General features: G+C 47.4%; 1 protein-coding gene across 3 annotated transcripts in view; it reads left to right on the top strand.

The window, feature by feature from the left end:
- SV2B (synaptic vesicle glycoprotein 2B) overlaps nucleotides 1–12,092 on the top strand; it is a 154,060-nt gene that overhangs the window by 41,754 nt on the left and 100,214 nt on the right. The window contains exon 1 of one of the 3 annotated variants that reach the window (XM_056571880.1): nucleotides 9,431–9,632. The exons of 1 other annotated variant lie outside the window; for it this stretch is intronic. The gene's annotated coding sequence lies outside the window, so the exon portion shown is untranslated. Of the gene's footprint in view, nucleotides 1–9,430; nucleotides 9,676–12,092 lie in introns of those variants that run through there. One more of the 3 variants, XM_056571878.1, reaches the window with a different exon arrangement.

The following is a 12,092-nucleotide window of genomic DNA, read 5'->3' as shown; positions in this document are numbered from 1 at the left end:
CAGAATTGCAAAAAATGGCCGAGTCCTTAAGGTGAAAAAGGGCTCAGTCCTTAAGGGGTTAAGGGTTTAAAAATAAAATAATGGGACTCACTCTAAACTGCTAAAAAAAAAACAAAAAAAAAACCAGTAACCTATCTGCCCCTTGTAAACATACTCTAAGGTTGTTTCTTACAACTAAATTTATTGCTCATGAAATAAATAAATATTGTAAGGATTTCTCCTTGGGGATAGCTCCGGGATCGTCCTGGACACTGCCACGGGACACATTTCCACTCAATAAACTTGCAGACAATGGTTATTCATGTAAGCCTGGCACCTTGCCAGCTTTATTTAGACAGGTTGCAGGGGAAAAACAAACATAACGAAGGAACAAAGTAAAATCCTAGACCGTCTGGTCACTTACTACACATATCAGCATGCCCTGACTAGTAACTGGTGAGCTACCCTCAGCCAGTTAAACTTGTGACTCCTGCAACCTGCTACTCACAGTTCACACCACTTCTTGGACCACTCACAGATTCCAGCTGTGTGCTTCCTTAACAGGGTCCGTGTGTCTCCCTCTACAGCAACATGCCGTTTTCCAGGGAGAGCACAGATTAGACCAGTGATTCCAAACCGCGGTGCCGCGGCACACGTGTGTGCCGTTCAGCACTGCCCGTGGTGCCGCGGGATTTTGCCGTGATTTTTTAATTTTTTTACTATTATTATTTTTTAAATGTCCCGCCCCGGCCTGACGGCGCAGGGGTGACGGGAAGTCTGCGTGCGCAGTGCGCGTACAGCGTCCCCCTGCATCTCCTGTGTTCCCCTCCGTCTGTCGCGTAACCCGTGTTTCCCTCCTTCCTCCCTCTGTTCCCTGTGTCCCCCGCGTCCCCCTCCTTCACTCTCCGTCTCCTGCGTCCCCCTCTCCCTTGCGGCGCAGTGAGCCGGATATGGTGCCTGCCTGGGGCGGAACGAGTTGCACCTGCTCCGGACTCCCGTGCCTCCTGTGGAACTGCAAGCTGCGCGGGCCGGCTTGCTTAAGGTACCGTAACCTTTCAACCACTCTGTTCAACTTCTCAACCCTGTCTAAATCCCCCCACCGTCACCCAGGTCCATCCTCTACCCCCCCCCCCGACCCCGTCACTCATGTCCACCCCCCCTGTCAGCCATGTCTGCCTTGTCTACCTCCCTGTCCATCTCTATCACCCATGTCCACCCCCCCCCTGTCACCCATGTCCACCCACCGTCACCCATGTCCACCCCCCCCGTCACCCATGTCCACCCCCCCCTCACCCATGTCCACCCCCCCGTCACCCATGTCCACCCCCCCATCACCCATGTCCACCCCCCCCAGTCACCCATGTCCACCCCCCCAGTCACTCATGTCCACCCCCCCCAGTCACCCATGTCCACCCCCCCCTGTCACCCATGTCCACCCCCCCGTCACCCATGTCCACCCCCCCGTCACCCATGTCCACCCCCCCAGTCACCCATGTCCACCCCCCCAGTCACTCATGTCCACCCCCCCAGTCACCCATGTCCACCCACCCTGTCACCCATGTTCACCCCCCCTGTCACCCATGTCCACCCCCCCTGTCACCCATGTCCACCCCCCCTGTCACCCATGTCCACCCCCCCCTGTCACCCATGTCCACCCCCCCCTGTCACCCATGTCCACCCCCCCTGTCACCCATGTCCGCCTGGTCCACCTCCCTGTCCATCTCTATCACCCATGTCCACCCCCCCTGTCACCCATGTAATCCCTCCCTGTCACCCATGTCCACCCCCCCTGTCACCCATGTCCACCCCACCTGTCACCCATGTCCACCCCCCCGTCACCCATGTCCACCCCCCCTGTCAGCCATGTCCGCCTGGTCCACCTCCCTGTCCATCTCTATCACCCATGTCCACCCCCCCCATCACCCATGTAATCCCCCCCTGTCACCCATGTCCACCCCCCCAGTCACCCATGTCCCCCCCCCAGTCACCCATTTCCACCCCCCCCAGTCACCCATGTCCACCCCCCCAGTCACCCATGTCCACCCCCCCAGTCACCCATGTCCACCCCCCCCGTCACCCATGTCCACCCCCCCAGTCACCCATGTCCACCCCCCCAGTCACCCATGTCCACCCCCCAGTCACCCATGTCCATCCCCCCCTGTCACCCATGTTCACCCCCCCTGTCACCCATGTCCACCCCCCCTGTCACCCATGTCCACCCCCCCTGTCACCCATGTCCACCCCCCCCTGTCACCCATGTCCACCCCCCCCTGTCACCCATGTCCACCCCCCCTGTCACCCATGTCCACCTGGTCCACCTCCCTGTCCATCTCTATCACCCATGTCCACCCCCCCCCTGTCACCCATGTAATCCCTCCCTGCCACCCATGTCCACCCCCCCTGTCACCCATGTCCACCCCCCCTGTCACCCATGTCCACCCCCCCGTCACCCATGTCCACCCCCCCCCTGTCAGCCATGTCCGCCTGGTCCACCTCCCTGTCCATCTCTATCACCCATGTCCACCCCCCCTGTCACCCATGTCCACCCCCCCCCGTCACCCATGTCCACCCTCCCCGTCACCCATGTCCACCCCCCCCGTCACCCATGTCCACCCCCCCGTCACCCATGTCCACCCTCCCCGTCACCCATGTCCACCCCCTCAGTCACCCATGTCCACCCCCCTGTCAGCCATGTCCGCCTTGTCCACCTCCCTGTCCATCTCTATCACTCATGTCCACCCCCCTGTCACCCATGTAATCCCCCCCTGTCACCCATGTCCACCCCCCCAGTCACCCATGTCCACCCCCCCAGTCACCCATTTCCACCCCCCCCAGTCACCCATGTCCACCCCCCCAGTCACCCATGTCCACCCCCCGTCACTCATGTCCACCCCCCCCTGTCACCCATGTCCACCCCCCCCTGTCACCCATGTCCACCCCCCACTGTCACCCATGTCCACCCCCCCTGTCACCCATGCCCACCCCCCCCCTGTCACCCATGTCCACCCCCCCTGTCACCCATGTCCACCCCCCCCCTTTCAGCCATGTCCGCCTGGTCCACCTCCCTGTCCATCTCTATCACCCATGTCCACCCCCCCCTGTCACCCATGTAATCCCTCCCTGTCACCCATGTCCACCCCCCCTGTCACCCATGTCCACCCCCCCTGTCACCCATGTCCACCCCCCCGTCACCCATGTCCACCCCCCCCTGTCAGCCATGTCCGCCTGGTCCACCTCCCTGTCCATCTCTATCACCCATGTCCACCCCCCCTGTCACCCATGTCCACCCCCCCCTGTCACCCATGTCCACCCTTGCCTGTCACCCATGTCCACCCTTGCCTGTCACCCATGTCCACCCTTGCCTGTCACCCATGTCCACCCTTGCCTGTCACCCATGTCCACCCTTGCCTGTCACCCATGTCCACCCTTCCCTGTCACCCATGTCCACCCTTGCCTGTCACCCATGTCCACCCTTGTCACCCATGTACACTCCTCTACACCCCTCTGTCACCCATGTACACCCATCTGTCACCCATGTACACTCCTCTCTAGCCCTCTGTCACCCATGTACACTCCTCTCTACCCCTCTGTCACCCAAGTACACTCCTCTCTACCCCTCTGTCACCCATGTACACTCCTCTCTACCCCTCTGTCACCCATGTACACTCCTCTCTACCCCTCTGTCACCCATGTACACTCCTCTACACCCCTCTGTCACCCATGTACACTCCTCTACACCCCTCTGTCACCCATGTACACCCCTCTGTCACCCATGTACACTTCTCTACACCCCTTTGTCACCCATGTATACTCATCTGTCACCCATGTACACTCCTCTACACCCTTCTGTCACCCATGTACACTCCTCTACACCCTTCTGTCACCCATGTACACCCATCTGTCACCCATGTACACTCCTCTACACCCATCTGTCACCCATGTACACTCCTCTACACCCATCTGTCACCCATGTACACCCATCTGTCACCCATGTACACTCCTCTACACCCATCTGTCACCCATGTACACCTATCTGTCACCCATGTACACTCCTCTATACCCCTCTGTCACTCATGTACACTCCTCTATACCCCTCTGTCACCCATGTACACTCCTCTACACCCCTCTGTCTGTCACCCATGTACACCCATCTATCAGCCATGTACACTCCTCTACACCCCTCTGTCACCCATGTACACCCATCTGTCACTCATGTACACTCCTCTACACCCCTGTCACCCATGTATGCTCCTCTACACCCCTGTCGCCCATGTATGCTCCTCTACACCCCTGTCGCCCATGTATGCTCCTCTACACCCCTGTCGTCCATGTATGCTCCTCTACACTCCTGTCGCCCATGTATGCTCCTCTACACCCCTGTCGCCCATGTATGCTCCTCTACACCCCTGTCGCCCATGTATGCTCCTCTACACCCCTGTCACCCATGTATGCTCCTCTACACCCCTGTCGCCCATGTATGCTCCTCTACACCCCTGTCACCCATGTACGCTCCTCTATACCCCTGTGACTCATGTACGCTCCTCTACACCACTGTCACCCATGTACGCTTCTCTACACCCCTCTGTACACTCCTCTACACCCCTCTGTACACTCCTCTACACCCCTCTGTCACCCATGTCCACCCCTCTACACCCCTCTGTCACCCATGTAAAAAAAAAAGAAAAAAAAGCTTGGCGCCTAATAGGTTTGTTTTGCAGGTTTAACGGTGAAGAATTGTGTGTGAAAGAAATCGTGATGATGGCCCAGACAAGATGGAGAAGAGAAGGCAACGATGCAAATTAGAGAAGACGTCATTGATGAGTTGCTGTATAAAGCAGCACTTTAAACTACATACCCACTGATAAATAGATATAGTGCATTGCGTTTTTACCGTTTTTTCCTTTTTTTTTTTTTCTTGCTCGTCAACCTCGGTAGGGGTGCCCCGTGGAAAAAAAAATTTCCGAGGTGTGCCCCGACCCGAAAAAGGTTGGGAAACACTGGATTAGACTGACTCACCATCTTATATACACCTCCCTTCCCTGCTGCCTCATTACTTAAGAAGCAGGTGAGAGAATCTTCAGGGTGAGCAAAGGAAATACACCCTTTCCTTGCCACCTTATCACAATATTTTATTGATTGTTTTAAACAAACTCTATGTACTTTTGGAAAATTAGAGAGTTTGTTTAAAACAATCAAAAAAATGTTTTATTTTGCTTTGGAAACTTCTGTTTTTTGACCTTGGTTAGGTTACATGTAAAAGCAAAGTAAGATTTAGTATGCAGCCTTTTGATTGATCACCTTGGATATAGAAGCATTCATCCATACATTATACAGCACCTCCTCATTGATCATACTTGTATTGGCTCATTGATCCTATTAACACTATTTGCCTAATGACTACACCAGTATGCTTATTTTTTTTCTCCTATGGATGTTTTATACAAAGGTTTATTCTAGGTTTCCTGTTAATTTTTTTTAATGGTCATTTGATTTCATCTTCAGATTTATCTGACTAAGGCCCATCTCTAGGGTCGAAATGCATCACCTGTATCTCTGTCATCCATGTGCTGAAGTACCGAAATAAAGCATTCAGTTTCCATATCTTTGCGCTGGACATTCTGTTGTTCCTGATTCCTGCTTACTAGGCGCTGCCCACGCCAGTCAGGGCACTGCGGGCAGGGGGTGAGAGCTGAACATATCCGTGTCTGTCATCTTCGGATTTAGTATAGTTTTCTATACTATAGTAAATCTATTATCTTTTCAGTTCTCTTTTATCATCATGTATCTTTAGTTTTTTCTTGTTGCTTTAAAGTAAGATGAAACATAAAGTATAACTTTCTATTTCTATACACTCTTCATTCCCCTGCCAGACATGACAATCATTTTAGATAATACTACTGTTTCAATGATTCCCCACAGAAAAGGCTGAGCAATTTCTTTCTTTATTTTTGTCTTGTGGTTTATTATTCATATTCTGGCTTTGTTGCCTGTTGCTTTATGTCTTGTCTCGGTTCCTTATTAGAAGAAATGTACAGTAGGTTTACCCTATGTACATTTCAAGTGTCAGTGATCTATTGGCAATTATATTGGTACTATGAGTATACAATGCATGGCTATATATTCCCACAGCGACACATGAATCATTAATTTACCATCCATAACACCCTGGCTTGGTTAATGGTAGTGCAATTGTTGACTAAGATAAATATATGTAAACTTAAAGGAAAACTGTAGAACAATATAACTTACTCCTAATCAAAGTGTCCAACCACTGCCCCCCCCCCCCCCCCCCCCCCCGCACGATCTCCTTTACGGGGCTGTGGCAATATGCTGGAATCGGCATTCTGTCCCTACATGACACCATATCTGACACGCCCCCTTCATGGATCCCATAAAGATATATGGAGGGGGCGTGTCTGCTGCTGCTTCCTGCCGGGGGCAACATGATGCTTCCTGCAGATTGTCACGGTCCCGAACAGGAGCTCACAGGGGCCCCAGCGGTTGGCCCCCCTGCGATCTGTAACTTATCCCTTATCCTTCAGATAGGGGATAAGTTATATTGCACTAATAGATTTTAAAAGTAAAATAGTTAAACATAAAGGGGGAGATGTATTAAAACCTGCACAGAGAAAGAGTTGAACCAGTTTCACATAGCAACCAATTAGATGCTTCTTTTATTTTTCAGAGGCCTTTTCAAACATGAAAGAAGCGATCTGATTTGTTGCTATATGCAACTGGTCAACTTTTTTCTCTGCAAAGGTTTTGATAAATCTTCCTCAAAGTGAATAGGTTAATGGGGTTGTCTGGCAGGAAGATACTGACTTAACAATTGTCCTTGCTGAAGTTCAGAAAATCATACGGTCCCTGCTGATTTCCACACCCTGGTCCTGTCTTGACATTTAGGCATTGCCCACTCAAAAAGAAGGCAACCTGCCAGCCAACATCTTTAAAGAAATTGACTGACTATTATTTAGTCCGATTTTAACTGGATCAGGAATTAGTCAATTAAAGGGGTTTTCAGGGAAAATGAGTGATGGCCTCTCCACAGGATAGCCAACCAGCACTGATCAGGTGCCTGCCATGCCATTGGTGAATGCTTGGTTTAGGGGGAACATGAGACTTAAGGGGCATACATGTAGCTGATCAAGCTGAGGGGGCATGAATCAAGCTCAGGGAGATGAATATGAGGCTGAGGGGGCATAAGTCAGGGCCCTCCACCCTCTCATCCTACTACTCACACCCATTTTTAGGAGAAAGTTTCTGCCCACTTGACTGTTCAGGAAAAAGTGCAGATAGTCAGCCAGAGAGTAAAATGACCATATTTTGGGAACTGGGAATATAACAACAAAATTGAACCAGTGTTGAAATTAGGGCATCAAAATGTTAAAACTTGTTATGGCCGCCACTGGAAGTCCAGAATCTCGAATTTTTGTCAAATTGGAGATTTTCAGTAAATCTTGATTGGGTCCCGTGAGGTTAGCTTTCTGGCATTGTACCTTACCACCAATCCTGCTTGAAATGACATGAGCACACACATCCATTCCATGCAATGTATAACACAGCAACATTTGATGTAGCAAATCAGCATCATGGGTAGGTCACTCTGTCTTATTATTTTAGTTACCGTATTTTTCGTCCTATAGGACGCACCGGCATATAAGACGCACCCAATTTATAGGTGCAAAATCTAAAAAAATAAAGATTTTGAACCCAATAGTGGTCTTCAACCTGCGGACCTCCAGATGTTGCAAAACTACAACTCCCAGCATGCTGGGAGTTGTAGTTTTGCGACATCTGGAGGTCCGCAGATTGAAGACCACTGCATAGGAAGTAATACTCACGGGTCCCCGCGGCTCCAGACCCGTCACTGCTGCCCTGGATGTCGCTCCATCGCTGTCGCCGTGTCCCCGTCACTCCGGAACGTCTCTGCTGCCGGCCGGGTATCCTTGCTCTCTGTCGCCGCCATCATGTCGTTACGCACGCCGACGCACGTACGCGACGACGTGATGACGAGGAAGGAGAGCGCCGGCCATACAGGGGATCCCTGAACGGAGAAGACACTGAGGAGGCAGGTAAGGTCCCTCCCGGTGTCCTGTAAGCACTAACCCGGCTATTCAGTCGGGCTGTTCGGGACCGCCGCGGTGAAATCGCGGCGTCCCGAACAGCCCAACTGAACAGCCGGGTTAGTGTCTCTTTCCCTTCAGACGCAGTGGCCAGCTTTGATCGCCGCGTCTGAAGGGTTAATACAGGGCATCACCGCGATCGGTGATGTCCTGTATTAGCCGCGGGTCCCGGCCGTTGATGGCCGCAGGGACCGCCGCGATAGGGGTGTATTCGCCGTATAAGACGCACAGACTTTTCCCCCCCAGTTTTGGGGAAGAAAAAGTGCATCTTATACGGTGAAAAATACGGTAAATGGTGGTATCGTTGGGCTCATAATAGCTGAACATTGGTATATACCGACACCATTATAAACATTTGTTTGTAGTGTGGGGGAGTGCAGTGAGAGACTATAAGGGTACGTTTACACGTACAGGATCTGCTGAATATTTTTGCTGCATATTTTCTGAAGCTGATTTTGCTACCCATTAAAGTTTTGGGGTAAAAAATCAGCTGTACCAAATATGCAGCAAAAATATTCAGCAGATTCTGTATTTGTGAACATACCCTTAGTAGTTGAATATAATCTCCTTATAGTGCAATAGTTCATCTAGACTAGAGTGGCTGTTTACCTAGATGAATTGATTTATATAAATTATTAATGTATATGTACTGTCCCATAATGCAATGGATTCTCTTATAGAAAAACCTTCAATGTAGTGTTTTGTTGTGTGATATTTTAAGAGGATTGAACTCATCTTTTTCGAATGTACAATGTTTTTGGAAATTAGACCGCTTTACAGTTGTTTTATGTGAAACAGCGGGCAATTAACAAACAAAGATATATTTCTAATTCCAAGAATATTGCAGTTGAAAAGTATAATACACGTATGATTGTGGTCAACCTGAGCATGGTAAGAAAGTTCTTTTTAAAAAATCCGACCAACGTCTTATGTCTACAGCCAATTTCTTGTTACAGATAATAACTAGGAAACATAAGCTCCGATGACTTACATCTCTAACATTAGCTGTCTGGCCTACATAGATATTGATTTTACTCAATTACTCAGCAGTGGTTCATTATTCTAAAGCCTATTACTGTCACGTGATCGTAGACGTTCATTACCTGAGACTACGGCTGCACTATACAACGTATAAGAAAGTAAATGAGAATAAATGTTCTCTAACAGCGATTGTTCGTTTTCACATTAACTTCTATGGCCGTGTCCTGCTCAGTGTACTGTACATTATCAGTTCTCTCTTTAACTTAAAAGTCATCACATCTGTCATGTTAGCAATCCTCCTCCCCCTCCCTCCATCTGCTCCTCCAGTCCCTGCCTCCCCTGAGCCTCACTGCTTGTTTTTAGTGTGTGTGCTATACAGGCTGATGGACTCTTCCATTCCTCGTATCCCGGTGATGCCTGGATATACTATTACACTGGGATGATCGGCTTGGTTCTCAAGAGCTGTACGCTTAATCTTATGCTGGCGATCTGCTCGGAGCACGGCAGCCTCTGAAGGACCTCACTCAATGGCACCTCAACAATAAAAAGGTAGATTTCCCAGGACTGTGGAATTCATTATTCTTCAGATCCGGTAGGAATTACATCCTCTCTCTATCTTATTTTTGTATCTATTCATTCAGGTAAATGTGCTAAACATGCTTGGCCTGGGCTCGGTAAGCCTCCTGCACTGTGCTCGGTAGTTCAGTGATTTGTTTATCAGTTATCTCTATAGATTATTGCTCTATATAGATTATGTATTGCTCGTTTAGGAGTTATAATGAATACAATATATACATTGTATTTGATAAGAAGTATTTTATCCTGGAGGTGATATTGTATGCATTACCAACAACCTTACCGGAGCCTTGTATACCATGCAGTATGTATACAGTATGTATCATCACATTGGCACCTGATTTGATAATATAATCATAATATCTTACTTTTGAAATGTGGTCATTTTAGAAATAGGTCAGTAGTGTAAAATATTAATAGCAATTCTCTGTTGCAGTGTGTGGGATGCTAGAACTGTATCAAGGAGAAAGACATATAGTGAATTTGCTTCCTAGGTCTTGCTGTTGGGTGGGACAACCTATTAGTCTATCTCTATCTATCTGTCCATCTGTCTGCCTGCCTATCTGTCTATCTATCTATCTGTCTGTCTATCCATCTATCTATCTATCTGTCTGTCTGTCTGTCTGTCTATCTATCTATCATCTAACAAAAATGTAGAAATGGAGCAGCACAACCAAACAAAGAAAATGGGTAACGGGTCAAAAATAGACAGCAAATAAGAAAATATTCCACAGCACTCCAAAGTAAGGTGCAAAAAAGTGATGGATTTATTAGCTTGACGGCATAGCCGTCAGGCTAATAAATCCATCACTTTTTTGCACCTTACTTTGGAGTGCTGCGGAATATTTTCTTATTTGCTATCTATCATCTATCTATCTATCTCTATCTGTCCATCTGTCTGCCTATCTATCTATCTATCTATCTATCTATCCATCTGTCATCTATCTATCCATCTGTCTGCCTATCTATTTATCTATCTATCTATTTATCTATCTATCATCTATTTATCTCTATCTGTCCATCTGTCTATCTATCTATCTATCTATCTATCATCTATCTATCTCTATTTGTCCATCTGTCTGCCTATCTATCTCTATATCTCCTATCTATCTATCTCTATCTGGCCACCTGTCTGCCTATCTATCTATCTATCTATCTATCTATCTATCTATCTATCTCCAATCTATCTACCTATCTATCTATCTATCTATCTATCTATCATCTATCTATCTATCTCTATCTGTCCATCTGTCTGCCTATCTATCTATCTCCAATCTATCTATCTATCTATCTATCTATCTATCTATCTATCTATCTATCTATCATCTTCAACACATTAACATAGATCAGGTAGTAAGATATGTTTTTATCAATGCCTAAAGCCTAGCCATCCTATAATGATATTTAAACCTTCGGCTTTGGTAAATGATCCTCCCTCTCCTCTGCCAGTAACTACAATATCCAAAACACAATATCCTATAGATTGTATCTTGCTGCAACCTCAGTATATTAATATTACCTGGCATTCACTTATCTCAGAGATGCTGCCTGTACGTAATCTGATATTGAAATGCTGTCTGGCTGTACTCACTGACTAGACCCATGAGAATCAGTTCCTTTTTAGCCTTTGTGGATTAAATATTAACCCCTTTCATAACAGGTTGGACTAAAATCTTTCACTAATTGTTCCGTACTTCCATCCATTGACATGTGCATTACAAACACATGATAGTTCTCATTTATATGAGGCAACTAGAAAGCAGTGTGACCAGTAATTGGTGGTACATCGGCAGTGTTTTGCCTGTTTGCTCGCTGTGACCTGATAAGGTATATAACTGACACATACTGGTTTTCTTGATAAAAAACACAAGTTATACTATTATGTACAAGCAATAATTTGTGTGGTTAGACAATAGGGGAAAAATTTGTGGCAATTATCTATGGATAACTTTAGTTTGAATGTATACGTATTGCATTGCGATAGAATCCTGACCAATGTCGGATGCATTTACCTATTTGAGGACCCTCAAAATATATTGGCAACTGTAACATATTGTTAAAAAGTTACATGTTACTTAATAAACTATAAAAATGACCCAGAGGGAATTCTGTATGATAGGTCACCCGGTTATTTAAAAAAAAAATTTTTTCATAACCTGGTTAATTTTTTTCTACCGAATTTGTACTTGAACTCATGTATGTCAGCATTGGTATCAAACAGCTTTAGACCTAGTAAATGTTTTCTCTCTTATGCATTAACCACCTCTGAATTCTGTGGATAGAAATGTCATGGACATGTACCATGCATCTGACAAGACACATAGAAACTTAAATGAGCTATATGTTACAGAATCAGTACACATTTACATATTACATTTATGGATTAATGTTAAAGGCTGCCTATAGACAATATAGTCAGCCGCCTAAAGCGTC

This window comes from Hyla sarda, chromosome 4 (genome assembly GCF_029499605.1).
Source record: "Hyla sarda isolate aHylSar1 chromosome 4, aHylSar1.hap1, whole genome shotgun sequence".
NCBI classification, from domain to species: Eukaryota; Metazoa; Chordata; class Amphibia; order Anura; family Hylidae; genus Hyla; species Hyla sarda.
This window is presented reverse-complemented; position numbering and strand designations above follow the sequence as displayed.